The sequence below is a fragment of the Diabrotica undecimpunctata genome, chromosome 2 (genome assembly GCF_040954645.1).
Source record: "Diabrotica undecimpunctata isolate CICGRU chromosome 2, icDiaUnde3, whole genome shotgun sequence".
NCBI classification, from domain to species: Eukaryota; Metazoa; Arthropoda; class Insecta; order Coleoptera; family Chrysomelidae; genus Diabrotica; species Diabrotica undecimpunctata.
In genome coordinates, this window is record NC_092804.1 from 19786788 (window position 1) to 19800558 (window position 13771).

The following is a 13771-nucleotide window of genomic DNA, read 5'->3' on the forward strand; positions in this document are numbered from 1 at the left end:
TTTATAAATACTACATAGTACATAGTATATAACATACTTTGTATTAAGTTTGTCAGATATAATTCTGAATTTACGTACCTCGCATGAATTGGGACTAGGTCTGTGCGTCCATCAAAGCAAATTTCACGTATAAAACGACTCTCTTTGAGAGATGATCTTCTTTGCAAGTCGCAAGTTGATTTCTTAACTGTTTACTTGCATATTTTTAATTCCTGTTGGTACAGCAAGATGTCATTAATTGATTTGAACTTGAAGCATTATTTTTGCTTTGATCACGTTTCCATAAATCTTCTAGCCATTCGACTAATTGATGGATCAGCAACATCTTACTCATTCTGCATACATAATGCCTACTTCTTCGTTTTTCTAGCAACGTTATATATATATATATATATATATATATATATATATATATATATATATATATATATATATAATGGAAAAGGATAATGCGAGTGAATAATAAAAAGTAACTTTTGACTCTTATTAAAACTTTTTTTAACTTGGCTGCACCGTACTGAAGACGACCAATAGTCAGAAATACGTATATACGGTTGCCTTCCATCGATATACCATTTTTGGTTTTCTGTTTTGCGAGACATGCCATTACTTTTTACTTTTATATATATATTTTCTTTTGATTATTGTATAAGTGACGTGTTTGAATCATGTTTGTATTGATCTTAAGAAGTAACATAGGCTAAAAACAAAAAGATATTTACTTAGAATAACTTTCAAACATAGATTTATGCACCAAACTGAAATGATATAAAAAATTTTTTTTAAATCCTTTATAAAAGGTATATAAATTAAAAAACCCAAACGGGCTATTTCATGAAGACAAAACGTTTTCGGAATCCATATTCCATCATCAGTGTCTATGTGTACATGTTTTGAGCCACTAAATATCTGGGTTTAACATCGTAAAATATAAGACTAAATAATGTAAACTAAATTGTAACATATAACTTTTAACGGGTTTTTACCCAGATATTTAGTGGCTCAAAACATGTACACCTAGACACTGATGATGGAATATGGATTCCGAAAATGTTTTGTCTTCATGACATAGCCCGTTTGGGTTTTTTAATTTATATACATTTTATAAAGGATTTTAACAAAAAATTTTTGTGATACATGGTATACAGCCAGCTACAAAAAAAAATGGGAAATGATATAAGTAAGCTAATTAATTGTTGTTTTTCTCGTAGGTATGTTTCGTTTCCTGGAGCTTGTGATATCAAAATAAGCAGATGTACCGTAAGTGAACAATAAAACTATTATTTTTATATATGTATTATTATTTTTTGACCATATTCGATAAAAGGAGAACTGTAATAAACTATTATAGTTAAGGAAATTAAAGTTAATTTATTTTAATACTGAATTTTTTGGTAATTCAGAACTTTTTTTAATCAAAACTAACTTATGGTTATTATAAAAATTTTTTACATAATAACTTAATGCTAAAAAACCCCACCCCCACCCCTAATTCTTCCATTAGACGCTGGATTGCGTTCATTTCTAATCACAATATAGTAAGTCTTATTCTTAGCCTAAGAGGTGTCTGAATATTTTGTTTAAGGGGTGGGTCAGCTCGTTAAATATGTAGTATGCTCTGTCGTCCACCGTTTTGATTAGTTTTTTCTCTTTGGTATATCTATTATACAGGAATATGTCAGCTACGAAATGGTGTACTTCGTCTACTGCTATTTGGTATTCAGTCTTGTGTCGTTTTAATTTTTTTCTGTTTCTTTTATTGTTAAGTGTGAGCCCACATTATTGACACATATATTAGTGTAGATAAAATAATGTTTGTTAGTCTGAGTTTATTAGTAAGAGGGAGGATAAACACCGATGTGTGCCCTGCTCGATATTAGGAATGCATTCAGTACGCAGCAGTGGAACGAGGTAATGAAGACAATGGAGAACAGAGAATGTCCTGGTTACCTGATGAATTTGGTGGCGAAGCATCTGTCCCAGAGAAGGATTATGGTGGAGAAACGCACGATCATCGACGTGACGGCCGGGTACCCCCAGGCACTGTCTTGGGCCCGACGCTATGGAACCTGGCATATGACGAGTTTATAAAACTGTGAATACGAAGAGGGTACAACCCCCTTCGTATTTGTGGATGACCTCTCTGTGCTAGTAGTAGCGCAAGATGAACCAAATCTCAAATACCGGGTACGAAACGTAGGCGGCGTCGTGAAGAAATGGATGACACAGCACTGACAGAAACTGTCGACAGAGAAAACCGAAGCCATTATTCTGAACTACAATGTGCAAGGGCGGTTAGTCTGTGACTAACGCCCAAGAAGCACGTAAAGTACCTGGGAGTGAAGTTGAACCAGAATGGAAAGGAAGAGCACGTGCGGTAGGTGACCCGGAATTCTGCGAATAATGCGTCTGCGTTGGGGAGGTTGATTCCCAACATTGGGGGACCCAAATACAAAAGAAGGAGAGAATAGCGGGATAGAGGTTATTTTAGGATAGAACTGACGATGGAATAGTTATTCCAAAACGTTCTGTAATGTAGTCATATACGATTTCTATATTAATATACCTTTTATAAAGGAATTTTTTTAAATAAAAATTTTACTTTTACAATAGCCAAAAACTGTGAAACAATTTTATATGATTTTGAAACTTTAGAAACACATTTTATATGATCTCGGAAAAAATAAATAGTCATTATCTTATAAGAACAGATAAGTAGGAAATTTATTAAATTTTTTCTAAAAAAAAACAAAAAAAACAATGCGATTTTGAGTTTCTACGTAAAACTCAATTTCTGGAGTCAATATGAATATTTTCACTAACCTGAAGATCCGCGTAACAGATATTTCAAAAAGTTTACGGGCATATCCAGTTCTCTATACATACTCCTGAAAATTCTTATAGAAGAGACAAGCGGCTTATATTCCTCCAAAGGTTCCATAATAATATCCTCTATCTATATAATTTATAGCTCAATCCATAGCCAGTGAGAAATCGAATAACTTAATCCATGCTATGGTCCACAAAAATGAAATTATTTTTAAATGAATCAAAAGTTAATTCTCAGACAATATGGTCGATTGACCGATGTGTAGTGTTCTCGATTTAATCAACTAAAAAAAGTGACCAAAATGAATTACTTCGAGAATTAACCATAGCAACTTTCACACATTCCACAGAAAACTGAAACTCTTCTAGTGACGCAACTTAAAATTATATGTATGTACTTACATTATACATTTATGTACAGTCGGTCCGCCGGATCTTTGCACAAGTATGACATTATTCACGAATTATTTTTTATGTTACGTCTCTTTCCTACTCACAGAAACTAAAACTATTAACTTAAACCGCCTGTCCATACACAACACCATGCATTGAACAAAGACAGCCATAGAACAATGATCGCTGATTGATTCGTCTACTGACAATTGACATGACAATTGGAAATTTTGTTTTGACAGAGTGTAATATTTTTATAAATTATTTTCGTTTGATTTAAATAATCAATCCTTTTTCATACTTTAAATATACATATTTTTAACAAACAGTTGTTATAACGACTAACCCTTACCTTCGTGTTCAATTTATTAAGGTAAGAATTCATGTATTAGCTAATAACGAATAATAAATTTTTTTAACCTCTAAATTGACATTAATTATTTAAATATAGCTAAAACTACGTCAACGGACAATATGAAATATTTTTAAAGGTTTTTATTTTTAGAGTATGCCTGGCAAGCCTTTAACTTCTCAAGCTTAGCAACTTGTGTTGAATGTGTTGGAGTATTTCGAATTAGAAAAAGTAAATGGAAGGCCTTTGGAGCCATTTTCGTCTGTTCAACAGGTAACATATTGAAATGTATGTTCGTTTATGAAAATCATTAAACAATTCTTTATTTAAGAGAGTAGCTGCTGCATTAAAAATATAACGACGAACAGTATGTACAATTATTAAAAGGAAAGAAAATAATCACATTCTTTTAAAGCCAGGCAAAAGTAGACCTCGTCCGAAAAACAAAACAACTGATCTGTCTGAGGGATCAAAAATGGCAGTGCGTAATACAGTATACGACATGTACCAACAAAGTAAGTAGTTAAAAATTTCTTCAATCTGAATTTGATATACCATAAGATAATGGTATCATGTACCATGATAACCAGAAGGTACTTTTTAATCAATACTTTATATAAATGTATGTTGTAAAAAAGATTGTTGAGAGTAGTTTAAGAAAATTTCTGCTGAATACATTAATGGATATTAAGTCAATTTTCTTGTGAGTTTTTTAATTTGAAATAATTTATAGTTTTATAAAATCAAAGTATTACTTCTTTTTCATTGAACTAGTTATAACAGTGTGGTTTATTCTGTACTTATCTGTTCTTTTTTTTTTAGAGAAACATGTTACTCTGCAAAGTATAAGTAATGAATTAAGGGATAAAGAAGTTGCATTTATTTTCAAAACATCTGTTAGCATGAACTACTAAAAGAACACGGCCATGAAGTGTTGAGACTACCTCCTTATCACTGTGAATTCAACGCTATTGAATTAATTTGGGCAAACTGCAAGTCATATTACAATAAGAATCTTGGTAGAGATGGACATTCTGATAATGCTGTTATAAATATGTGGAAAGAGGCACTAAACCAATGTAACACAGAAATTTGGGAAAAATGTGTGAAACATACTCATGAAATTATTACAAAGTGGTATATCCGAGAAAAAAATATGGTTGACACTAACATTAAACCAATCATAATAGACACTGGTAATATGAGTGGCTCAGATTCTGACAGTGAAGAATTCTTAAATTTATGATTGGCTACATGGCTGTATAGTGTATGAGGATTCAATAAATATTTAAATTATATTATTGTTATAATAAATTCTTTTTTACCCAGCTCTAGCAAGTTTTCTATTTTTTAATTTATTATGCATAGATTTCTTTATTTGAAGTTCGTTGTGTTAATTTTTGTATGACCATTTTTTAAAACAAAGTGATTACTTAAGTCTGAAAACCATATTTAACACTGAATAAACAAAATTATCAAGATGATGGAGCACTGGAGTAGATTTATATTCAGTTTTTTAGATCTTCTTGTAGTGTCTACCCGTTTCGGATATTGGCGACTATCATGACAATTTGTACTTTGCACACTGCTGGTCTGAAAATATTTGTTGTGTTGAACCACATACATAGATTCTTCAGCCAGGAAATCCTTCGCCTTCCTGAGCCTCGTTTTCCATCTACTTTTTCCTGTAAAATTAGTTGCAGCAATTCATATATTTCGTTGTTGCTAATGATGTGACCAAGGTATTCTATTTTGGCTGTTTTTATTGTGGTTATCAGCTGTTTTTCTTTTTCCATTCTTAATAAAACGTCCTGATTAGTAACGTGACCGGTATAAGATATCTTCAGGATTCGACGATAAAGCCACATTTCGAAAGCCTCAATGTTCCTGCAGGTAGTGTCTGTGAAAGTCCACGATTCAACTCCGTACAATAGTATACGAAAGATATAACATGGTAGTAACCTGATTTTTATGGGTGTGAATAAATCATGACATTTGAATAGCTTAGCCATTTTTGAAATGTAGATTTGGCTTTCTCTATCCTACATTTAATTTCTAAGGAATGGTCCCAATTTTTACTCTTTCTGTTCATTAACCTGAATGCTTTATGGTAATCAATGAAGCATGCATATGTATTGCAGTTCACATCTCTACATCGTTGAAATAGCCTTTTTATGCTAAAGAGAGCCTCTCTCGTACCCACTGCATTCCGAAAACTAAACTTTGTACTACGGCTGAATTTTTCTTCGCACAGTCTATATATTCTTTGATGTATTATTTTTAGAAATAACTTTAAAAGATGGTTCATTAAGCTGATGGTCGGCAAATCACTGCAGGATACGGATTTTGTTTTCTTTGGTACAGCAATAAACGTCGGCGTGACTTCAGCCATGTTCTTGGTTCATTAAATATTTTTATTAGGAGTTGAGTACCGTTGGTGTTAAATAGTTTTATGATCAGCATGTGCATTGTCAGGTCCAGGAGCTTTGCCATCTTTTGGTTGTAATATTGCCTTTTCCACTTCATTTGATGTGATTTGTAAGTGGTCATTACATATGTGGGATGGAGGTTGTCGGGATCTACTATCATCAGAGTTCTTTGATAAACTTGGTCCATATGCAAATTTCTTGATTTTTATCTGTGATGATGTTTCTCTGTTGATCTCGCAGTTTGTTAGCTGTATTTAATTTCTAAAGACCAGCTGCTTGTTTATGCATTTTAAACGTATCGTGTTTTTCTTTTAATAAATATATTTCTTCACACTGTGATTTTAACCAATTTTCTTGGGCCTTTCGTATTTGTGTTCTTATTTGTCTGTGAATATTGTTGTACATTCTTGTGTTATTCTTTGATTTTTTTCTTTTTTCCATGAGTTGCAGTATCTTGTCATTCATCTGACTGTTCTTTTTCTCTTTTTTCTATTAGATGTTCTTATCTAATCTTTAAAAACGTCTCTTTTGTTTACTCACATTTTAGTCTTCTCATATCACATTTTTGTTACTATTCTTTTTTGTAACCTTCTTAAATCTAAACCGATATTTACCAACAACAGGAACATCATCTGCCGATATGTCAGTACCATATATTTGCTTATATTCAATAAAAATACTTTAATTTCTTATTACTATGGTTTAAATATTTATTTACTGTAGATGTTATTGGACAACCTATAGGTTTCCAAAAATTGAAAAATCACGTTCATAAATGTATACGTATCCAGTTTTCTAAATGCAATAAATGAAATAAAAGAGAAGTATAAAAACGTCAATTGTAATATTAGCCATTTTCTAATTTTTATAATAATTCTTATAGCCGACATACGTTTGACTCACATGTTTTGATTTATTTCCTATAATAAGAATGATGACGATGTGCAAAGATCCGGCGGATCGACTGTATATACCTTCTTAATGGTATACGTTTTTAATGTAACATTATGGCTGATAATAGACTAATCGTTTCATAATAAAATCAAATGGGCTTTATCAAATGGGCTATTTTCGATAATGACATGTATCTTAACATGGTGGTGATTTTTTCTCCTCTTTTTTATCCTTTGGGACTTGGCCTACTTATTGGCGATTACCAATGCGGCTTTAGGCCTGGAAGATCAACAATCGACCAAATATTTACTATCAGACAAATGCTAGAAAAGTATTGGGAATATAATAAAGAAGTACACCAGATCTTCATAGATTTCAAACAAGCATATGATTCCATAGATCGCTTAAAACTGTGGAGTGCAATGATGGAGTTAGGCGTACCAAAGAAGCTGACCATGATTGCGCGAATGTGTGTTAACAATTCCTTTGCACAAATTAGAATAGGAGGCAAAACTTCAAAGGCTTTCGGCATAAGCACCGGACTCAGACAGGGAGACCCGCTGTCCCCATTACTATTTAACCTAGCATTGGAATATGCAATGCGAAAAATCTATACCAGAGTCAAACCAGACATAACTGCCAGAGGAGCAAAGATTATTCTCGCATTTGCAGATGATGTAGATGCAGTAGCACAGAAAACACTGGAAGTTAAGGATATAGTATCGAACTTTGAAGAAGCAACACTAAGCGTAGGCCTGAAAATAAACGAAGAAAAAACTAAATACATGGTCGTATCAAAAAAGGAACGACAGTGAATAAGACAAAACATTACCATAAACGATCATAATTTTGAGGTGGTCAAAGAATTCAAATACCTAGGAGCAATAATTACCAGTGAAAACACAGGAGAACGGGAGGTTGAAATACGAATACTGGCGGGGAATAAATCATTCTTTGCCATTCAACATCTAATGAGGTCAAAGCTTCTCTCAAGGCGTGCCAAAATCCAAATGTACAAAACCATAATATGACCAGCAGTGACATATGGAAGTGAAACATGGACATTGAGAAAGAAAGAAATCAATAAGCTATTAGTATGGGAACGCAAAATCCTGCGAATTATATATGGTCTTTGCAGGGACAGCGTGACAAATGAATGGAGGAGCAGATACAACAATGAAATAGAGACTCTCTTCGGGAAAGGAAACATGGTAAGATACATAAAAGCCAATAGATTAAGATGGGCAGGCCACGTGGTACGGAGTGATGACGACAGACTGATTAGCAATGTGTTTTGGGAAAGAACAGATGGTAGAAGATCGACAGGAAGGCCTAGAAAAAGGTGGAAAGACGCAGTCAGGGAAGACCTGGAGAAGATGGAAGTAAGGCCATGGGAAATAATAGCACAGGATCGGAATCAATGGAAGGCAATAGTAAACGCGGCAAAAACTCACGAAGAGTTGTAAAAGCCAATGATGATGATGATGACTTGGCCTACTTAGCCAGCAACATTTCTTAAAATAAACTTCTAACTAAACCTACCATACACCAAGACTATCACGAACCTAGTTGAACAATCAAGGATAGGGAAGGGAAAAACCTTTTCACAACCAGGGGTCGTTCAGAGTGACTAACCACACACGAAGTAGACCACGGGATAAGGAGTATTATCAGCAGGGAAAAAATGGTGGTGATTAGTGTTAAATATACTACTGCTTTTATTTAGATATGTTTCAGAGATCTATTATTTACTTGGTATGGTTCTGCTGCCTTTCTTATTGATCGATGATGAAATATTTTGTTGGTCTGTTTCTGGTTGTGTATGCTATTTTTGATTGTTATTGGTTATTAGTCAGTTCTTCGTAAGGTTCTTCTAGTTCATATATGAAGTCTTCATCGTCTTGTTGTAATTTAGCATTAACTTGATTCAATATGTCGACCGCACGCCTGTTTCGAGCAGCTCTAAACAAAGTCAAAATTGCCATGATTATCGCCAATATCCGGAAGTTATAGGCACTACAAGAAGAATAGGAAATTTAGTAATAATTATTAAGCTTTTTTTAGAATTCTGGTTTAGTTTTTAAACTTTGAAACTTCTACAATCGAATTATTTTTTCAGTATATTAATATAATTAATTATCCAAATAAATTCCATTTAATAAAACCTAAAACGCCAAATTATATTTCATAAAATTTTAATGCAAACTAATACGATCATTAATTTTGCATGCTTTATCTACCAATATAAACAGAATATATTAACACGGGGTTTTAACTAAATTAATCGCCAATACGAAATTAAAATTAAATGAAATGTTAATTCGATATATTTTCCAAATATTTACTTGTGGCGTTCACAACAAAATTTCCTACGTTATTAACGGGATTAAACTGGAGCACTAAAACGATACAAAAATTGTTGGCTTTTAGTTAATAAAAATCATTTTTTTTTCTATGTATTTTTAAAAAATATCGGCAAATATATTTTATATTTTACGCGTAAAAAATCCTTTTGAATGATCAAAAAAGTGGAATATTATGTAAATTAATCTTATTCTACATCATCATTTTCTCTTATCAAAGAGAGTACATTGAAGGAAAAATGAGATAATATAGAAACATAATTCAGAGAGATAGAGGAATTAAATCAACCCACAGACCTGATAAAAATCTATCAAAATCTTAACCAAAATATTTTTCTTTAAGTGGTATCTTTGCGTCGAGGTCGGAAATCATCGTAGCTATTCGGATTTTAGAGACCACTGCCTTGAAAAAGGCATTTGATGTACAGTCAACCAGTACTATCCGAGGATGGAGCTCCGGAGGCTGAAGTGCCACAGGGAGTAGTCCTGTTACCCCTACTGTACACAATATACACCGCAGATGTTGCAAGAATACCAGGAGAACACTACTCAACCTTTATGTAGCACAGAAACACAGAAACTTAGAAGTAGCGGTCAACAAGAAGTAGCTGTTAGTGCAAGGTAATTCCATCGAATGGAAAAGAGAAGCGAAATACCTAGGAGTCACTATGGACCAAGGCTTAACCTTCACGCAACACGTGGGTACAACCATTGAAAAAGCAGCAACAGCCGGAGCAGCAATAAGAGGACTCATAGGTACAAAAAGCAAACTGCGCATAAAGACGAAAATGATACTGATAAACAGCATCATACTTCCAATAATCACATATGCATCTCTCGCATGGGAACACATAGGCAATTCAAATAAAAAGAAAATACAAGCAGCCCACAATAACATCCTCAGAGAAGCGGCAAATGTACCCAGATACGTCGCTGAACGCTTTCTATTTAGAGAACTGCAACAAGTAAGGGTAATAGATAAAATGACAGAAAAAGCCAGAATTAGAGAATCATCCAAGCCCGATCCTGCGAGAGATAATAAGATAGGATGCGTTCCATCGATGGAAGCACAAAAGACCAAAACAGCAAATCCTGGTAAAGTCATAAAGTCTATATAATTCGTAGCTCTACCAACAGAAGAAGCCCCAGCACGCAGCACTGGAAATTTTATTAATTGATGTTTATTTGTAGGATAACCTTAAAAAAATAATAATAAAAATAAATAAATAAAGGCTTTGGCCACCAAAAAAATCAAAAAATACTAACAAAAAGGCGACAGCCATTCAAAAAAATTAACAAAACGCCAAAACTTAGGCACGAAGGGCCCACATCCTCAGACACCGAGTCGCCGAACTGGGCGCAGCCCGGAGCGGAAACTCGATGCCTGAGCAAGCAATTTCAGTTCGATAGTACGTCACTAGAAAAAGCAGGAAAAGAGCGCGTCACGCTAGCCTGCATTGATCCTGTTAGGATATCGTGTTGGAGTTCTTGTACCTAGGACTTCCACACGAAATTTGGCTAATAGTTGTGCCCCTATCGCGCATCAGAGTGCTATAGGGGGGAAAGGGATGGCCTGGAGCATTGGATCGCGGTGGAGTGACTCCTGTTTTTAATTCGAGTTAATACACCTCGCTCCAATGAATACACCCAAACGTAATTCTTCGGGGTGAACATGTCTCACAGGCTGTATTTACTTAAATTCCTTTCTTGCTTGTGCAGTCGAACCCGCTTATTAGAATACCGGTTATAGGAATATACCGGTTTAAGGAATAGAAATTTGAGGTCCCCAAACCTTTCAATTTACTACTTAATAAATATATCCTTTTATAGGAATAAGTTTTAATAAAATATTACATTATTACTTTTTATGTACAATTTCTTAAAAATTTAAGTCTGTCAGCTAATAAATACTTTATTACTTTGTTTTTCTATTGCTCACTAACTTCCTTGCCTATTAATAATGTAATTTGGTTTATATATATAGTATATTTTTTTATGGTTTATTATTGACATAAAAGACTTATTGACATAAATGACTAAAACTTACGTAGATTTTTGTACAGATTGAAACATACTTGCTGTGTATCAGCATTAAATGCAGTCAAATCTTCTTTTTTTTTTCAGGAATTACATTCACACCGGCACTGGCACTGTCTACAAAATCAGTATTGTTATTGTACGCAATATTTTCAACTATATTGTCGCACAGATGCAACATTACTATAAAAGATAAATAATTTTCAGTAAACAACACCCTACACTCTACTAACGAACTGCTTCTCAAATAAAACGCTTTGTACACTCATCTGGACGGTTGTAAAAAAGAGGGGATCAAACGTCGCCGCATTTAAAGCGTTCTGCAATATATATTATCGCGGCTATACTTCTTTTTCTTTCGTCTGTACCCTTCGCGACTTTTCGTTCCGTTATGTTACACTAGTGTACCTTAGGTAAAAAAAAAAATGTATCATTGCCGCATTTATTTTAATAACGTCGGTTATTATGTTTTATTATCATTTTTACCATTTAGGTATCTGTAAAAGATTTTAAAGATACGGTCGGTAATCTACCAGTATCGTAGAAGATGCTCTCTGGTCCATATTCTTACCGGCCACTGTAGACTCTTTATCCGTTTAAATTGGCGGGTGGTCAACGATGCCGTCTATGTAATGAGAACGAGAAAACCTCTTCACATGTCCTCTGTAAGTGTCCGACACTGGTCTATCAGAGATGGCAGATCGTGGGTTTGGCCTTTACGCAACTGAGCCAAATGAGAGCGTTGTCCTTAAAGAGACTAGTGGCTTTCTATGAGGTCACAAGGTTACTAAAGGATTAGACGCTCGGAACGACAAAAAGAGCTCAGATATTACTCAGATAGAACGGCAAGAAGACTAGGTCCTATCTATGGGCCTAGTCTGTATGATAGGGGTGATACAATGGAGTTGTCTTAGGAAGTCTAACTGTCTGAAGGGCTAATAAATGGGGCCTGCCTCAATCTTCAATAACCATCAACATAACCTACCAGTCTATATTTTTAAGACGAATATATACAAAAAGTTATTCGCAAGGCAATACTTATAATTGCATTTAATATTTATATATTTCGTTCCATGATTTATAAAGAAAATTTACCAATATCAATGAACAAAACACCAGTGGTAATATTATTAATGATAGCAACATAATTATTATTGTGTTTATAGATATCTCAGGTAGCACATCTAAAAAAACACCTATTCAAATAATTATCAGTGAAATTTAATATATACTTGTTTAATAATATCAAACTATGCAACAACGAAACATACATTACCCTTTATTTTGAAACACTTCCAGGGGAAGCTTTGATGGTTTGGATGTTACGATTTACAATCACAAATGTTTCCATTATTTACCACATTATACTAAACAGAGTTAAATCAGCGAGTGACACAGATTGAATTCGGTCCTGGAATAATGGGAGTCGTATATCGTAGTATACCAATATTATTTAAGTAGATATATAGCGCGCACCATGAGCAATGAGGTTTTTCTTTTTTTTTCCCGCAGTTTTGTACATCCAACTTACCATTTCTCTGTCTGTCTGCGTATTTATACCGCGGTCAAGAAAGACATTCAATGTTACAAAAATTCGCAGAGAGCTAAAAATTTGTCCAAATGTTCGGGACAGGATTATAAATGACATGTGAAAAGTTTTCATGAATCCCACATCTACAAAAAAGTTACTTAAGACCAAAGGTCGTAAATATGGTTTTCTTGTCTTTTCGTTCGTGTGAAAACGCGAAAAGAGGTCGCTGGAAACAAACGGAAACAAGTATCCCAAAGTTTAGAAGACAGAAACGGACACAGAATATTAGACATCAATGAACAGTTAAAAGAATGGGAAAACTACATTTTTGAATTATTTGAAGATGAGAGAGTAGAATACTATACACCGATTGCTATATCAGGTCCATCTATAACAGAAAGTGAGGTTACACGTTCATTAAAAACGGCAAAAAATGGAAAAGCACTTGGCCCCGATGAAGTAAGTGCTGAAATACTAAAGTTTTTGGGAGAAAATGGAATTAAAGAGCTGTGTAATCTCTTTAACAGAATTTATGACACTGGGATATTACTAACTGATTGGTTAAAGTCGACAGTTGTCACAATACCTAAGAAACATCGTTCAAAGACATGCGGTGATTATCGGACAATAAGTCTGATGAGTCACGTTTTGAAGATCTTCCTGCGAGTAATGCACAGCAGAATTTACACCCTGTTAGAGGACAGATTTAGCAATACTTAATTTGGGTTTAGGAGTGGCTTGGGTACAAGAGAAGCCTTGTTTAGTACAGAGATGCAGAGATTTAAATCAAAATGTGTACATTTGTGCAATCGATTTTGAAAAGGCTTTTGGCAAAGTCCGACATAACTAAATGCTAGAAATATTGGAAACAGCTGGATTGGACGATAAAGATCTACGAATAATTACAAATCTATACTGGCATCAAGTGACAAGAATAAAGGTT

General features: G+C 34.0%; 1 protein-coding gene and 1 long non-coding RNA gene across 2 annotated transcripts in view; both read left to right on the top strand.

Moving 5' to 3' along the window:
* oaf (BRICHOS-like domain-containing protein out at first) overlaps positions 1 to 13771 on the top strand; it is a 788141-nt gene that overhangs the window by 363963 nt on the left and 410407 nt on the right. The window lies entirely within an intron of this gene.
* LOC140433224 (uncharacterized) lies at positions 3264 to 4856 on the top strand. The gene is made up of 3 exons (XR_011949889.1): positions 3264 to 3847; positions 3906 to 4089; positions 4397 to 4856. It is a non-coding gene; the product is annotated as an uncharacterized lncRNA (long non-coding RNA).